The sequence below is a fragment of the Eublepharis macularius genome, chromosome 6, assembly GCF_028583425.1.
Source record: "Eublepharis macularius isolate TG4126 chromosome 6, MPM_Emac_v1.0, whole genome shotgun sequence".
NCBI lineage: Eukaryota > Metazoa > Chordata > Lepidosauria > Squamata > Eublepharidae > Eublepharis > Eublepharis macularius.
This window is the reverse complement of record NC_072795.1, coordinates 77,801,749-77,810,646: the sequence shown is the minus strand read 5'-3', so window position 1 is coordinate 77,810,646 and position 8,898 is coordinate 77,801,749.

Sequence of the window (8,898 nt, the reverse complement as noted above, 5' to 3'; positions counted from 1 at the left end):
TGATCATGTCCTGTAGTTTGGATGCTCAAGCAATTCATGTACAAAGGAGAAGTTCTTTCTCTGCATTCAGTTTTTAGCTTGTGGTTGCTTCTTGGTCTAGCAAGTTAAGACAATACATTTTCATTCCTGCATTAGCTCACTTTAGCATTTTATATCCCAATCCTATACATGTTTATTCAAATGAATGTCAGTTTTATGGAAAGTACTGGTTCAGAGAGGAAGTAATCTTTTTCCATGTAAAAAACTGGTGTGGCAGGGAGCAGATTTCTGTCCTAGCTGGTTCCTTGACGGATTAATTTGCTAAGTGCAGCAACCTTTTCACAACAAAACACTCAAATGTATGAAATACAACACTGTAATCTGAAATCCAGTCCAGGATCTGGTTTTGCAATATGGCTTGATGTTGGCTCCTTAGGGTCAGAATACACATGATGTGTGTTACAAATTGAGTTAGGAGGAGTGCCCAACCCAACTCTCAAGTCACACATTCACATGAGAACTAACCTTTAAAAACCTTTCTGTCACTCCATGCATCTCCAAAAACTAAGAGAGAAGGAGCCAGCTTCCTTCCCACATCGTATGGTCCAATGGAAACAGCTGCAGGGGTTGGGGGCTGTTTGCCTCTTGCTCTTGCTTCAGGTGTCCTGGATGGATATAGGAGTTTCTTTCTTGTTTCAGCACAGTTACCTTCTGTCACGGCCATGCGTGTCTGTCATTATCATGACAGAGAATTGGGAACAATTTAGTGGTTGGATTGATCAGGACCTTTGAAGCTTCTGAGATGTCTGAGAATGCTTACAAACTTAATCAAACTCTTTTTCATTGTTGTTGCAATTGAATAAGGATGCAAGCATTTAGGTGGTTTTGCAATCATTAAGGAGACAGAAATTGGCCAGTGATAATCTCCAGACACTTCTAAAGCATATCTTGGAGTCCTATCTGTGATTAATAATCTGTGATTTTGGAAAAGATAATCTGGATCCATTGAGGATCCAAACACTTCAGACTTTGAACCTATCTGTGGAGTTACTTGTCAGCCAGAAATCTGTCTCTTGGACATGCAGGCTGTTTACTTGGATTATTTCAGAGCCATGTCACTCTGCCAGCTGACTTCTTGGCATCTTTTTTCTTGGCCTAAAAATAGATTGCATTTTAGCTACATGTTTCTGACAAAAAGCAGGTACAAGTACATCAAGAAATAGCAAGAATTCAGCACAGCTTTCTTGATCCAGATGCAGCGTTCTGTAGTTAGATGGAAACAGCTGTCTTTAACTTTTAAATGCAAATAATATATTGGAGGAACACCATCCCCAGGGGGAGCCAGTTGTGGGCCACCAGGGGATTGAGGGCAAGGAGCATGGTGGCTGCCGTATTTTCAGGAGCTGTGAGACTCCCTGCAGTACTCCCGTCAGTACTGCTGAAATGTCCCAAGAAAAAGGAGGAAGCATAAATAAAAACACGGAGTTTAAAAAAGAAATTATGACAGACCCAGAGTTAAAGGACACAAGAGAGAAGGCTGGGCAGAATGAGATGTACACAGAAACAGACATTTATGTGTGAGGAAATGAGCTAATTTACAGGATTTGGAAACCAAAGAGGACCAAGTCAAATTGGGAGCCTGTAAAACAACTCCTAAAAAATACAGACAATCCTTGATTGAGCTGGCACATGACATTCCATGCGCAGGTCATTTAGGAATTAGCAAAACCAAAAAGAGGTTAATGAAAGAATATTATTAGCCTAGAATTTCACAAGATGTGAAAAAGTACTGCCAGTGCTGTAATATTTGTCAGAAAGTGGGGAAACTAGGGCATAAAACAAACGCTCCTCTCAGTCCCTTACCCATTACTGGAGAAGCCTGCCATAGAGTGGGAAATGACATAGTGAGACCATTTCCCAAACCCACCAGAAAGGGATGAAGATATATTCTCATACTAATAGACTTCGCAACTGAATACCTAGAAGCAGAAGCACTATCTTCTGTGGATGTAAAATCAGTTGCAGAAGCACTTTTAAAGATTTTTCTGAGATTAGGATTCCCTGCAGAAATACTATCTGATCAAGGTACAGTGTTTCTATCTGAAATTATGCAAGCCATATGGGAATGCTGTGGCATCAAGCATTTGAAAACCACTGCATTTCATCCTCAGATCAATGGTCTTGTGGGAAAGTTCAATGGCAGTTTTAAAAAGCATGATTAAGGCATATGTGCAGGATCTCCCAAATGATTGGGATGACAAGCTTCCCTATTGTCTCTTCGCATATAAGGAGGTACCTTAAGACTCCATAGGATTCTCCTTATTTGAATTGATATAGGGGCATTATCTGATGGGGACACCTTAATCTAGTAAAGGAGGAATAGGAAGGAAAGATATCAGAAAGAACAACATCTGTAGTGGATTACGTATTAAGTCTCAGGGGGGGGAATGGAAGAAATGACGAAGCAGGTACAGAGTAATATGGCAAGTGCGCAGGCAAAACTCTGGTATGATAGGAATGCCAGGCAAAGAACCATTGAAGTGGGAGAGCAAGTGATAGTATTTTTACCTGTAAAAACCAATAAGTTAAAAGTAGCCTGGGAAGGACCATTTGTAGTAAGGGAGAGGCAAGACCTGCGCACACATGCTATCTCTAGGGATACAAATGACCAGAGGTGGAAGATTGCACACATGAATATGTTGAAGCCTTATTACTCCAGGGAGGATGGCACCTTACAGATAGTCAGACAGGAGGATGTGGAGGAAGTCACCCGTATGGATTTATTGGAGAAGACCAGGGGATATAATACATTTCAACAGCTGGTGTGGGACTATCAAATAGAACCAAAGAAAACAATTTAGCAGAAAAGGCCAAAGCTGAGATGACCTCAGCCCAGCAGTGGAACATCCCAGAGGGTAAGATGACACCCCAGAAGAGAAGAAACGCAAGTTAAAGAAACCCAAGGCTTTAAAACAAAAACCTCAGAGGCGTGAGAAATGGACTTAACAGGAACTGCAGAGATGATCAAATGTTCCCTAAGTCAGAGGAAGCTGCACACAACTCTTCTGAAAAAGAGATGTGTTCTGCTCAAGGACAAGGAGGATTTGTGATGATTTTAAGTGTGTGTGTGTGTGTGTTTAAATGCTTGGTATGATACAGGTGAAGAGTGGGGGGTGAAAGAGAGGGATGAGTGAGTGAGATGACTGGTTGATGACTGAGAGTGTGGGTGAAGTGAACTGCTGTTTTTAGTTATTGAACAGAGAAAAGATTCAGTCTGGGCAAAGCAGGCAAGCTGTGTGCAGCCCGAGTGCGTCTATATATTTCTGAGAGAGAACATTGAGTCTGGGCAAGGCAGGCAACCTGTGTGGAAGCCTGAGGGAATTCTCATTCTAGTTCATTTAGGCAACCTGTGTGGAAGCCTGAACTGTGAGTGTCTGTGAGAGAACATTCATCCTGCTTTCTGGTTTTCACAGGTAAACTCTGGCCGAATCCACACTACATAAATTTTCCCGCAGTTTTACAACTTTTTTTGCGCAAATCTCAGTGCTGTTCACACTACCTGTTTTCCATTCCACAGTTCTCTCGCTTCTCTTTCGGTTTGGTTTTCATCGCCAGTTACTGGTCTATTGCGGGACGTGAATCCCTAGAAGCGGTTTTCAAGCGCCTTTTCTTGAAACCACCCCCACTTCCGTTTCTCTACCCTGAATAGGAAACCTGTTCCTAACGCGTCGATTGGCTTATTGTCCCCGCAAATGCTCCGTACTCCATGAACGCTGGGCTTTCGTAGCTTACTTTGTTCTATTGAAAACATTATTTTGATGTTGCTGGGGAAAGCGGTCTGGAGAATTCAATCCTCAGTGGCGCGATGCGGACCACCACACTTTTTTTCCTTTTTAATTTTTTTTTTAATCTGATTAATGTAATATCGAAATTCCACTAAATATTCTTTCTCAATTCAGAATATAACGGAACACATAGGCACTAAAAATTCCCTTTTTTCCGCGGCCACCACCACTTCCTAAATATTTTCCTAATTACTGAAATTTAAAATGGGATATCTTTTTGCATAGATCCCAATTTGGTTTTCGGATGCAATCTTGAAAGTTAGATAGATGCATTGAGGAGCCGTTGCACCTATAAAAAATCCTATAAAAATCCTTTTTATAGGATTTTTAAGTACCCCACCAGAAATGTGAACCAATCGCTACAAAAAGTGGCACATGATATATCACTTTGCTGATGTTTCAGTATATGGTGATTTCGAAATAACGAAAATCTGTTTAAAATTTTTTTTAAAAAATTGGGCAGGAAGATTGATCCCCATCCATTAAGATGGCTTTGCCAACAGATATGTGAACATTAGATCGCGCAAGGAACACACAGTTTCAGCATGAATGTGAACAGACAGGTGAAATTTGCGGGTTGGAAACGCACGGATTTTTTCCGTTAAAAAAACGGAAAATAGGTGAGTGTGGATTCGGCCTCTGTGTGCACCTGAGAGAAAGTCTATGTGTATTTGAGTGAGAGATTAATTTATCTGAAGCAGGCAAGCTGTGTGTGTGCCTGAGAGAGAAAGTTTATGAAGATTTGTGTGACTGATCCTATGAAAAGAAACTTTAAGAATTGTGAACTATCTTTGAAACCATCAAGCTTAAATAATAGTGTGAAACCAATACTCTTCTTGTAAAAATAAATGTTTGTTTTGGTTCTTTTGTTCATCCCAGAATATATGCTATTCCTATATCCCGTTCCTATCCTCAGGGCCACATAGTCCCATGAAGGAGTTGGACACTTGGGCACATTATTAAAAAGGAAATTTAAATTAACTATTTTGGAATATAATTCCTGGTGGCAGCAATCTACCCAGAGGGTGTAAGAGAAGGGTTAAAGGCAAAATCTAACTTAAAAATAAAGAGCATCGGAACACCATGATTCTCCCTTCAGCAGGGGTCTGAGGGGGTGTGGGGTCATAGGCTGGCAGGTGGGTCAGCTGATGCTTGGATCCATGCCCTATGCAGTGCCAATGCTCCATGAGTTGTCAATCAAGTTGTGGCCTCTTTCAACTCCATCACGGTGGCACAGTGTGTTCTGTTGCCTTGTCCCTTGCCTCTCCTTCCCTCATAGATGCTGGCTTGCAACACAGCATTGAGGAATATCTTTGTAATGATGCAATGCAAAACCCCCCACACTTTTCAATGCTAGAACCATAAAGGAATCCCAATTTTTCATCAGATTCTGGTCCCGCACTGACAGGTATTAACAAATCACACTTGCAACTTTGCATGTCTAACTGTACACTGGAAGTATAGGGAAACCCCATCTTTCACAAATGGAATGTTCAAAAGGGAAAGGAGTGACTGTACATGAAAGCAAAGCATTCGGTTCAAACCATTTCAGTGGATATACTTGCATTCTTTTAATCCTTTAAAATGTGAAATGGATTAACAAAAATATTTGTATCTGTTCTAGTGAGCACAATGCATCTTAGGGTGTAACTACATGATACACCTGACATGCAAGCAACATCATGGGTGCATGACTGGACTCACAATCAGATGTACGCCAATGGAACTCACCTTAAAAGGCACTCATTTGCTCAGTGCTGCAAGGGAGAACTGTGAAAGGGGAGGAACTTTCAGTTCTCTTCTACCCACTTCCACTAGTGGAAAGGGAGGCAAGGGGCTTTTTTGCCGCATTCCATGTGGAGCCATAGAAAACAAGTACTTTTTAAGGTGTATTTCCCAGATGTACTGCAAGTCTAGTTATGCACACATGGCCCTGCACATATCAAAAGTATCATGTAGCTTAGTCTTCAGCCATGCCTTTCCAGCTCAAAGTATAGATTTTCAGCTGGGCAGGTATTAGATTATAATTATATTGAAAAGTTGGTGGGGGAGTAGCAAAATTAACATGGAAGCAGTGAAAAGCAAAGCAACCATTATTACTATCTTGAGCACTGAATCAGCCATTGGATTTTTCTGCTTATTTGAAGCTCACAGTTGCTGATTTGGATTCAGATATCTTCCATGATATTTAACATCTGACACCTAAAGATCCCTACTAGGCAAACAGGCATGTTGTTATGTATTTGTTTTACATCAGAATGACTTAATAGTCAGATAGTTCCATCAGTTATAACATGAAGAAAAGACTGCAAAGCAGAATGAGAGCATCTACTAAGGAAGAAAAATGTTGTGGGGCCATGCATACTATTATGTCCCAGCCTAGATCAAAACTATACCAAGAGTAGATGGGGGCGGGGATAGTCCAGTGCCATTTGATGCTACGAGTTTTTATAATGGAGCTCCATTTTGTTGAGCTATCCCAGTGTAATCTTCATGTTTTTTTCCTGTATAGGAAGTTATTATACAATGCATGAAATCACAGTAAAGATGAACGCAACCTTAGAATAGCCCCATATTCAACAGATTTTAAGTTAGCTTAAACATGCTGACAATATTCCAAATATCCATTTGTTTACCAGGTTAACCTAGTTCATGATGTTGACCCTAAGATTAAAAGGATCACTTTCAGACTGAGCAGATTTAGTTTATATTTGGGGCAATTGCCATAGATATCACCATCCATCCAACCAAAACTAAAACCAGTCTCTGACCTAAAAGAAACCCAAGAGAAAAATATGGAGACTGTTTTGTCCCTTCCCCTACTTTCAGGGAAGAGAGGTTGAGTGATAAGTATTGAATAAAAGAGGAACAGCTGGGGGAATTGGGTACCAAATCCAGTTCCTTGAAAGCTGCTGACCTAGGGCATGCAAAGGGCCACACTATCACCAGTAGGTCAATCAATTAATTTATTTATTATTTACTGGGCTTCTATCCCGCCCTCCCCACGAGCTGGTTCAAGGCAGGTTACAGCAATTAAAAACAGAATTTACAATAAAGTCACAACATTGCCATAAAAATACCATACATTTCCATCTTTATCTGGCAGAGCCTCTGTGCTTTAAACAGCTGAAGTGCCAGTAGAAATTACACAGTATTTATTTATTTAGTACATTCTATTTAAGACATTTTAGCCTGCTCTTCCTCCGAAGAGTTCAGGATAGTGTACATTATTCTCACGTCTCCATTTTATTCTCACAAGAGCATTGTGAGGTAGGTTAGGCTGAGAGAGAGTGACTGGGCCAAGGTCACCCAGCAAGCTTTCATGGCAGAGAGGAGATTTGAACCTGGGTTTCCCAGATCCTAGTCCAGTGCTTTAACCACTACGCCAACCTGGCTCATGCAGCTCTAGGGATGCCAACGCAGTTACTGCAGCTGCTAAATGTTTAAGAACCCTGTTAGAAAAAAGGTTGCAATGCAATCCTGGAGTGGAAAGAGTCATGGGGGATTGGGAGACAGGGGGAACTGGGCTTTAATACAAAAGACTATGGGCAAATCCACACGCCCTTGGTGCATCCCGGCATTGTGCTAAATGTTCGCTAAACACCCGGAAGTATAGCATCTTTCTGGCGCAATTTCAGAAATTGCGCTAGAAAGATGTTATACTTCCAGGTGTTTAGCGAACATTTAGCGCAATGCTGGGACGCTCCGAGGGTGTATGGATTTGCCCTATATTCTTCTTTGCATTCTCAGCATGAACAACCTGTCTGTAAAACAGGAATAATAATGACTTACCCTGGAATACTGTCAGGATGAGATAAGGCATAGAACTAAGCAAGTGTTACATGAGTGCCAGTGTCCTCAAAGCACTGACGTGTAATGCCTGATAGAGTTTTGACAGAGATTGTACTGTTATGTACTCTCCATTTCCCCAGTTAGCAAAAAGTTAAGATATAGCATTAAAAAAATTAGTTTCCTTTGGATGAAAGAGCACTAATGTCTTTGTAATTCTTGTTTTATTTACCAATATATAGGCAGAGCACAGTGGAAGTAAATGGAAGCATGCAGCAAAGCCCCTTATCTTGTATCAGATTCCAAAAACAAAAGAATGGCCCAGCTAAACCCACACTCTAACTGGCTTGTGCCTGATTTAAAAACTGCCCTTCCTCCTCTCTGCCACTTCCTCATGTTCTGACTGGAGTCGTTTTCCACAGCTTTCAGAAAAGATTTCCCGCCATCAAGGAACATCACTATTCTTTTGATAACCCCCTGACTGCCTATTAGATGTTACTGATAGGCCCATTTACTGTAACCAAGAGACTCAACATCATAACACCATTTGCTTTAGAAAGCTTTGGATGGTCTCTGTTTATGTCACAGCATTATGCTTTTTCTGCATAAGTTGCCAGTGAAAGCTATCACAGGTACTTAAATAGATATCCAGTTAATAAAGAGCCAAGGAAATTAAAAGCCTTCACATTTAGTGCTCTTTCAGCTGGCTGCTTCCCCTTGCAATTGTTAAACTGGCAACAGGAGAAAAAAATACTTGATGAAAAGAAACCAATAAAGTGAGGGAGTGAGTTGTGTTGACAGAAAGCCCTTTGAGAGAAGATATATTTTTGTAATGTATACCTTGAGTTTTTTCCGTGTGTTGCACAGAAAAAGTACTGTACAATGCTGTACAATACTGTACTGCATGAGAACAGCTGTGACCTGAAATGCTTTTTCTGTTTCTCAAGCCTTTTCTTCTCTCATCCTTTAACCATTAATATACAATGCCATCTTGTTATCGAGTCTCTAATGAGTACCTTGGCACCAACTGGACTTTTCCACTCAGTTAGATCTGCAAGAGCTGTAGTATCATGGAGCTGAAAGAAACCAGCACAAACAAAATCTAAAATAAGCACTTATGTAAAACCAAACGTGTGGGGTAATAGCTTTCTTCCATATGACATACCTTAATGAGGTGCCAGAGCATCCACAAAGTGACAGAGAATTCTTTGGCTTCCTAGAGAACTATGTCTAGTACCATGCAAAGGTGGAAATTCACATATCAGTTCCCCAAAATTACATAAAA